The 9,811-nt window shown below is 37.1% G+C and overlaps 1 long non-coding RNA gene across 1 annotated transcript in view; it reads left to right on the forward strand.

The window, feature by feature from the left end:
* LOC147822990 (uncharacterized) overlaps positions 1-9,227 on the forward strand; it is a 48,107-nt gene extending 38,880 nt beyond the window's left edge. Inside the window, exon 3 of the long non-coding RNA XR_015444838.1 lies at positions 5,613-9,227. This is a non-coding gene — a long non-coding RNA (uncharacterized LOC147822990). The remainder of the gene's footprint in view (positions 1-5,612) is intronic.
* Positions 9,228-9,811: the final 584 nt, after the last annotated feature.

Raw genomic sequence — 9,811 nt, forward strand, 5'->3', positions numbered from 1 at the left:
CTTTCAGTGGAGTTTTTGATCTCCCGAATATCTGTTTGAATCTGTTTCATGGATTCCATTTCTTTCTTATGGTGGGTATTCATGGCTTCCAGCATGTTTCTGAGCTCATCTATTTTTTTTTTATCTGTTTCTGTTCTAGATCCTCTAATCATGTCTTTCACTCTGCTCACCATCTCTGTGGATATCTGGGAGATTATTTCTGCTTTGAATTTTTCTAGAGCCTCATTCATCTGTTTTGTTACTTCCTGTGCTATCAGTTCAGGCTATCCAGGTGGTTGGTTATTGGAACTTTTCCATCTCATTTCCCCCAGGATTTACCCTTGGTGGGGTGGAAGTCTGAGTTTGTGCCTTGCTTAAGTGTCTTCTCATTTTTGTTTTTGGTACTGTCCTTGCTTTAACTCCTGGGTTGATAGTTTGAAATTGCTTATTGTGGGTATCTTTGTTGCTTGTAATTAGAACCCTTATGGAATGATTGCTTCTCAGAGGTGTCTTCCAGATATAGCTGGTCTTTAAGTTTTGAGTCTCTAATGACTCTAAGGCTATCTCATTTTCCTTACACTAGCAAGGTTCATTGACTAGATCAATACCAACACCTTAGCCCAAGTGATACAATCAGCAACACCATTGCATCAAGTACATCTTTGAAAATGACATTTTGTGGTAGTTATTAATCTATCACCTTTAGCTGTGTGACTTAAATCAAGATTGAGGACCAACCCAACATATAGTGAATAAACTCTTCAATATAACAACTTTACCCTTTGGGATGGGGAGTTAGAAGGGGTTCTGGAGGGAGGGATAGATGGGAAGAAGGATAGGGGAAGGTTAGCAGTGTGGTCAGAGGACACAGGTGAGAAGGAAAAAGAGAGTACTAGGAAAATAAAGAAGAACTCCAAATGAGGACCAAAACGGACAAAAAGGGAAGATGAACAATGTGGGAGAGCAAGAGAGTGAGTGTAAGAGAGAGAGAAAGGAGAGAGAAAAGAAAAAAGAAAAGAAAAAAAGGAGAGAAAAACAAATATTTGCAAACAGTAGGGGAAAAAATAAAGATAAGAGGAGCAAAAGAAAAGAAAACGGAAAAAAACCAAAATAATAAAACTAATTTTGGGAATAAAAAATAACCATGAAGATGAAGGGCCTCTTTCAGGCTATGTCTCTGCTGTCACAATAGACAACGTGGGTTGCAGTGTGCAGATATAAGTCAATGAGTCTCAGCACGCTAGTCACAGACCCATGAGATTCAGGCAGATTTCTGGCTGCAAGTCCCAAGCTGAGCTCCCTGTCCTCCTGTAGGGTTGAACTCTGCAGATTTGTATTGCAGGTTCCAGCTGCCCTTCCCCTGAAGAGAGTCCCCATCCTGATGGGAGGTGAAGATGACTCCAACTTACCCAGTACAGTGGTCTGGTGGTCCACTGTCCTCTGCATCTTCGTAGTGTGGAACCAGGTGGCTGCACAGAGGAGTGGGGGGTGTGGGGTGTTCAGTGGATTGCTGCAGGGGCGTGGGCTGATTCGGCGCATTCTGCACGTCTAGTGATGTTGCTACGGCATCCACAGACCTGCCTGTCTGCAGCGGGCTGATTTGGCGTCTCCTAAAATTACTTTTTATTTTGGTACTGGTGATTAAAATGTGGCCCTTATAAATGCTGAGCACTTCTTATACCATTGAGCTCCATTGCTAGCCCTGTGTTCAAGGGGCCTCTGAAATGTCCTAGTAGCTTATGTTTGAATCTTCCCAGACAGAAGCCTCATTCATTCCTGTTATATTCCATTCCAGTGTTGTGTAGTTGTTTTTTTGGTTTTGTTTTGTTTTTGTAATAATGCTCTCAATTGTTTTTACCCATATTTTCTCCCTGTAGATTTCTTTTTCTCCAATAGTTTGTAAATTCTGTCTTTTGGGGCTACATGAAAGTAAGTATAAACTCTTTCCTATCTAATGATTTCACAACATTTAACGATGAAAAATCATGATCTCAGGTTTTCTTAAGAGTGAATGATTCTAATTACTTTAATCTTACTGCTTCTGGGCACAGAAATGCAGTTTAATATGGAATTACTTTATAGGGATCAGCCTTTGTGCTTATTTTCTTAGTGGTACTATTTTTTAACTGGTTGGTTATCTCCTGGAAGAATATTCTAGGTAACATAGCTTTCTTAGAGATGCTTACCTGCTTTATTGAACAAAATATAGACAAATATTTTATAAAACCAAAGTTTAGCTTTTAGGATTCTACTTGTTTATGTGCATGGTATAATCCCATGTGAGCCCTAGAAAACTTGTAACTTTATAAGTTTAGAATCTGAATACAATTTTGGCTCTTTATCTTTAAAAGTGCCTCCATTTGAGTGTTTTACTAGAATGTCCAAACTAAGAAGGTATGAGTAGACAAGACAACAGAGTAATAATAATGACTTATAATCAAAAGAAGCCAATAAACATGTTAGGTTTTTATATTCACTGTGGAGATCAATGTGGGCTAGAGCTGAATTTTTTTTTTAACTTCAGCTGTTTTTGTTTTTTTTTTTTAACTTTTCATGGTGTTCTCAATCACTTTCCTTGTCCACTGTAAGAGGTTTTATTTGCTGATAAGGGTTGTTAACCAGTTTCAAAACTGGAGAAATAAAGATACCATTGCAAAATGGCTGTATGTTTTCCTGCTGGACTAAACTGATCCTGCCTTTAGCAAAATGAGTAGAGAAAGAACAAAGCCGAGCTATTAAAGGAAAGTATCCCATAAGTCAAGTCCTGTAGAGGGATAGAATAGCAAACTAAACAAGGGAATTTTTTTTTGAACAAGTGAAAGACTTGAATTTTTTGCATCATTTCTTAACTCCAGAGAAAACCCAGTAAAACCACAATTAAATGATAATTTGTAATAAACACAAACATTAAAACTTAGTGCAAACTATTCTTTTGGCCTGCTGACCCTAGAGCTATCCAGGAAGTTAAGAGCTTGCGTGTGTCAGGATTACCAGCTTGGTTCATTGCTGAAAACTGTTTCTTCTGGAAGTACCTTTATCTTTTCCTGTGTTTACTTAGTCATGAGTCTTTAGGTTCTTCCATGGTGGCCTCATCCCCCAGCTGCCATCTCTGCTGCAGGTGACCCTGAAGGTATTCCCGGGACAGCTGGCACTATACTCCTCTGCCACCTCCCCTGCTACTATTGCCATTCAGCCTCAGAAGTGGGGTGACTGCTCTTCTGCCCCCACTGTGGGCTGAGCCTCTCCTAACATCCTCTAACTATGAGACAGGAATCTATGGTGTACAGCGAAGGGATTTATAAAATACTCAGAGAAAAAACAACGTGTCTGTGTAGTGGCAGCTTGCATGAGTCCTTGACACATTCCTAACTCCACACTATGTGCCCGGAGCCGTTTTGTTCCCATGGTCCTGATCAAAAATGCTGCAACCATATGCTTAAGAGGCAAGCAAGGCCAAAATGATACTCTGCTCTTCTTTTCATTTCTTTCCTTTCTTCTTCTTTTTTCTTTGTACCGGGGATCAAACTCGAGACCTTGCGCTTTCGAGGCAGGCACTGGAACCACTGAGCTAAACCCCCGCCCTCTGTTCTTCTTTTCTTCTCTTCTTACACTCCAGAGAGAAGAGAAGAAATGCCATTACTGTCTGCCCTATGATGAGTGTAGTAGAATTGGCAGAGAGAACTTCCAGGTCATGAGTACTTTTTCTACAATCTGAATTTTTCCAAGCACCCTATGGGCCCTAAGAAAGACTTTCCCAAATCAGTCTAGTTTCTTTGTAGCATCATCTGTCCAAAGATAGGAATCTTACCTCTAATAACCTTATTGTGTGGCTAGGACATGACAAAGGCAGTAGAAGAAGGGACTTTGTCAGGCTGGAGTGATAGGATCCACTGCAAGATGGAATTCTATATAAATGCCTTCTCAACATGGATCAGTTAATCATTTATGAATCTTTGTTCACTTTTAATCTTCATTTCAAATTTATCTCCTTTTATCCACTCATATCTCTTTTTCCTTTCATTTGTAATTGTATGCATTTTCATAGTCTATCAAATTACATTTTAGACATGCAAGAAATATAAGTAATGTATTTGTATACTCCTCCTTATAGGAAATAGTATCTGTAATTTAAAAATGAAAAAGGTCTCTCTTCCCTTTTATTTTGGCAGTATCTCAAACCAAGTTTATCTCTTCTATTTATAACTCCTTGAAGTCATGCTCTGAATATTATCATATTCTACATTAAAATGTGTAAATGGACAATCTATAAGCTACTTAATTTCTCTCTTGATGGAATTAATTTGGAGATAATATAAGAGTGGTTAATTAAGGACATTAACAAAAATAAGAGATTTACTAAAAATGACCAGGAATTAAAAACAAGGCATGCATTTGGCTTCTGTTTATATATTTATAGCTTATTAAAGTCCTGAGGAGGCAACACTTAGAAAAAATTTAGAAACATTACCTCTATGAATGTATAACATACAAACATAATGAAATTTATATGAAAAATACAGATACAATTCAAGGCAGAAATTAAATTCTTGGGTATGTTAGGCAATGGAAACTATTTTGTAACCCCCGGAGGACATCCTTAGAATTCCTACACTTGAATATCATTGATATTTTATTTTCTACAGTGCTTGAGATTTGTGCTGGTCATGAAAAAGCAGTGGTAGATTAAACTGCCAGTGCCTTAGAAGAAAGCGAAGCAGTAGAACTAAATTCCTATTAGTAATCACTGAATTATTTACCTTCACACACAATTATTTACTTATCCATATGATATGCATTACACATAGATATGGACATATGTGTGCACATAATTGATTCTTGTTTTTCTTAGCAGTTATAGTCTATGAACTCAAACCCTGAATTATTGAATGCTGAACCACAGCTCTTGGGGAAATAGAGTAGAAGCCTGTGACCCTCCAGTCAAGTTTTCATCCATCATTCAAAGTGTGACTTTGTTTTAATCATGTTTGTGTTTAGAGATACCTTATTTAAAATAGATTGTTGATTTACTAACCGTGAACTGATGGTCAAAGCATTATAATTGCCAATTCTAAAGGAAATTTACCCAATACACATTTCCCTGTAACACACATCATAATTTTTTTGTCTAGGAACCTGAGACAGCACTTCAGTATGGTGTGTAGAGGAAATTTTGTTTGTTTGTTTGTTTGGTACCAGGGATTGAACTCCAGTCCTTGCACTTGCAAAGCAGGTGGTGGAACCACTGAGCTAAATTCTCGGCCCGAGAGGCGATTTTATAGAGCAAAGTCATTCCCAAGAATCATAAAAGTACCAAAGCATGGCACTAAAGAGGTTTGAAAATGGTCACTTTTGTATATTGTAGGATTTGAAACAAGCTGTTAGGACATCACCCTTCCTCACTGGGGAATGACACATGTCAGAGTGCTGGTGTTTCAGCACTCTGTGTGTGTCCTGAATGCCAAAGCACAATAAATAGTAATTTGGGGTTACAGATAAACTTTGGCAAATGGAGAAATTTATGAATAAGCCTCCATGAATAATGAGAATTTATTACCTATCTGTATGAATATGCACATATGTATACCAAATTTACTTAAGAATGTTTTTTTGCCTTCATCCTGTGCTCCTCTCAGTGGGTCAGCCAAGCAGTGTGAAGCACCTCGGCTGTGTTCTGGTTCCTGCCCACAGCAAGGTGAGGTCCTGGAAGCAGCTTGGAGCCCCGCCTTCATCTGGTGCTCCACTTAGCCGAGCAGGCACCTGCAAGGCCCAATTCCATTCCACCCCCCCTCCCTGCCTTCCGGTTCTTCTGCTACCTGGTCCCACACTACAGAGGCACAGGTGATTATACTTCACATAGTTAAATGTGATAGATTAATAACTATGACAAATTGTCATTTTCTAAGCTGCGCTTGATGCTATGGTATTGCTGATTGTAACATTTGGCCTAACATGTTGTGATTGATCTAATCAGTTTTCCTTCCTGGTATAAGGAAAATAAAATAGCCTCAGAGTCATTACAGCCTCAAAATCTAAACACAAGCCATATCTGGAAGACACCTCTGAAAAGCAATCATTCCACAAGGGTTTTAAACACAAGCAACAAAGATACCTGCATTAAGCAATTTTGAAATATCAACCCAAGAATTAAACCAAGGACAGTACCAATAACAAAAATGAGACATTTAAGCAAGGCACAAATGCAGGCTTCTGTGCCACAAAAAGAAAATTCTGGGGGAAATGAGGTGGAAAAGTCAGATGATCAAAAACCTGGACACCCTGAACTGATAACACAGGAAGTAACAAAGCAGATACATGAGGCTCTAGAAATAATCTCCTAGATAAATACAGAGATGGTGAGTAGAGTGAAAGACATGATTAGAGGCTCTAGAGCAGAAACAGATAAGAAAATAGATGAGATCAGAAACATGCTGGAAGCCATGAATGCCCAGCATAAGAAAGAAATGGAATCCATGAAACAGATTCAAACAGATATTCAGCAGATTAAAAACTCCATTGAAAGCATGCAGAGCAGACTAAGAGAAACTGAAGACAGAATATCAGACATAGAAGGCAGGATCGCAGTTAAGGACCATGAAAACAGAGATTTCTTAAAAATAGTAAGCAACCATGGGAAATCAATCCAACAGCTGTTACATGATGCAAAGAAGAATGACATAAGACTGATAGGAGTCCACGCAAAAACAGGAGAAAGTGCAATTGACATAAAAAAAACTGTTCACAGAAGTAATAGAAAACTTCCCAGACAGAGGTAGAGAATTGGACACACAGATAAGTGAGGCATATAGAACTCCATCCAGCCATGATAAAAAAAAAATCTACACCTAGACATATAATAGTCAAGATCCCAGAAACCTAACAGAAGAACAAAATTCTACAGGCAGTTAGAGAAAAGAAACAAATCACCTACAAAGGAAAGCCCATCAGAATCATGGCAGATTTCTCAACACAAACCCTCAAATCAAGGAGAGCCTGGAGTGAAGTATTTCAAGCCCTAAAAGAAAATAACTTCCAATCTAGACTGTTGAATCCTGCAAAATTATCTTTCAAAATCGATGGGGAAATTAGATACTTCCACGACAAAGAACACCTGAGAAATTTCATGAACACCAAACCAGCACTTCAAACAATTTTACGCAATATCCTAGAAAAAGACAATGAAGGTCACAACTCCATGAGGGCCAACAGAGAGAAGGCACCATGCAAGGTAAGGCATTAAAGGGAAAGAGGGAAAAATAAGAAAAGAGCCAACAACAATAAAGCATCATGGCAAGAATGAGTCAATGTCTCTCAATTATAACCATCAGTGTTAATGGCCTTAATTCACCAATCAAAAGAAACAGACTGACAGAATGGATTAAGAGCAAACCCCAGCAATATGCTGTATAGAAGAAACACACCTAACTCAAAAGGAAATTCATTGTTTTTTTTGGATAGATATTTTTAAACTCTAAAAATGAGAGAGAACGTGCAGTACTTGTCTTTCTATGGGGTATTTTACTTAAAATAATATTCTCCAGTTCTATCCATTTTGGTGTAAATGACAGGATTTCATTTTTTTTTGAAATGAAGTCTTGTTATGATGTTCAGGTTGATTTTGTGCTTTGATCTTCCTGCCTCAGTCTCCCACGTAGCTGGGATTATAGGTGTGTTCCACAGCACTCTGTTGGGATTTCATTCTTCTTCAGGACTTAAAAACACTCCATTGTATATATACTTCATTTCCTATATACAGCTATTATCAATAGTGCTACAATAAAAATGAGCATGCAGGTATCTTCTTGGTATGCTGAACTTATTTCCTTTGGATATATATCTAGGCATGGGATAACTGGATTACATGATAGACCCTTTTTTAGTTTTTTGAGGAGCATCCACAGTGTTCTCCAGGATGGCTGTACTAATTAACATTCCCAACAGTGTAGATGACTACCTTTTTCTTCATATGCTTGCTGGTGTTTATTTTCTTTATAATCATTATTACTGGAATTAGATGGTATCTCGTTGTAGGTTTGATTTGCATTTCCTCATAACTAATTATATTGGGCATTTTTTTCATTTGTCTGTTCACCATTTGTATTTCTTTTTGGGGGGGAAGGTGTCAATTTAATGAAACTATTTTTGTTTGGCTAAGCTTTTTAGTTCTTCATATATTCTAGGTACTAACCCTTTATCAGATGAATATTGACAAATATTTTCTGACACTTCTTTGCAAGTTGTTTCTTCACTCTGTTGTTCCGTTTATTGGGTAGAAATTTGTTATGACACTTAGTTTTGGGGAGCTTGTGCAGAAAATCATTGTTTGTACCAATGTTCTGCAGTGTTTCCCCTATGTTTTCTTCTAAGTTTTGGTATTTCAGATCTTACATTTAGGTCTTTGATCCACCTTAAATTAATATTTTACAGGGAGATAGTGAGCAAGTTTTAGTCTGCATATGGATATCCAGTTTTTTCCAACTTCATTTTCTGAACCTACTTTCTCTATTGTTTGTTTTTGATTCCTTTCTCAAGAATCAATTAGCAGAAGATGGGCTTATTGATTGGATCTCTATTCTGTTGCATTGGTCTGGATGTCTGTTTTCATGCCAACACCATATTGTTTGGGTTTTGATGGCTTTGCCCTATATCTTAACAAGGTCAGGTATTGTGATGCCCCAAGGTTTGTTCTTTTTTAAAAAAATTATTAGTACATTCTTGTACTGCATAATGATTACATTCATCCTGAGGAATTGGTACAAGTGCAAAACACATATTACTTCTTTTTGCAAGTCTTTTCCCTCTCCTCCCTCCTCCCTCCATCCCTCTCTTGATCCCCTTTCCATTTGCAAAAGATCTATCTCCTTGTTTCCTATTATCTGTCTTTTATTTTGCTGCTTAGTTTATTTATACTTTGTGTTTCTCATATAAGAAAAAAACATGCAATATTTATAATTGTGTGTCTGAATTATTTCTCTTAATATTTTGGTCTCAAGGTGCAACTATTTTATTACAAATGACTCAAATTTATTCTTCTTTGCAGCAGAGTAGTACTCCATTGTGTACAAATACCACTCTATTCATGTGTTGATGGACATATAGGCCACTTGCATTATTTAGCCACAGTGTTATGAATTCCACTGCTATAAATATGGGTATGCATGTATCACTATAATATGATATCCTTAACTCTTTTTTTTTTTTTTTTTTTGCATATCCTTAACTCTTTTAAGAAAATACCTAGATGGGGAAGAGCTGTGTCAAATGGAATTTCTGGTTTTAGTTTTTTGAGAAATCTCCATACTGATTTCTATAGTGGCTTTACTAGTTTACTTTCCCACCGACAGTGTAGAGGTGTTTCTTTTTTACTGCAGCCTTGCCAGTATTTGTTATTTGTCTTCTTGATGGTAGCCATTCTTTCTGAAGTAAGTTGGAACCTCAGTTTGTTTTTCTCTAATGGTCACATATTGAAAATGTTTTCCCATTTTCAATGTCCATTTGTTCTTCTGAGAAGTGTCTGTTCATTTATTCCTGAGTATAGCATTTTATTTTTTTGTAGCTCTTGTGAATAGGATTGCTTTTGTGATTTATTGTAATTTGTTTCAAATATTTAGAAAATCACTTTTTTTTTTATATTGAGTTTTTATCCTGCTACTTTTCTGAGTTCATTTACCCATTCTAGTATCTTTTGTGGAGTCCTTAGGTTTTTCTGTATATGGAGTCATTTCATCTGCAAACAGGGATAGTTTGATGACTCTGTATTTGTATGCCTTTTATTTCTTTTATCTAATTGCTCAGGATAATAATTCTAATATTTTATTGTGTAAGAGCACTGACC

This window comes from Heterocephalus glaber, unplaced genomic scaffold (genome assembly GCF_053883595.1).
Source record: "Heterocephalus glaber isolate CG9 unplaced genomic scaffold, H.glaber_assembly_v1.0 deba00001606, whole genome shotgun sequence".
Taxonomy (NCBI): domain Eukaryota; kingdom Metazoa; phylum Chordata; class Mammalia; order Rodentia; family Bathyergidae; genus Heterocephalus; species Heterocephalus glaber.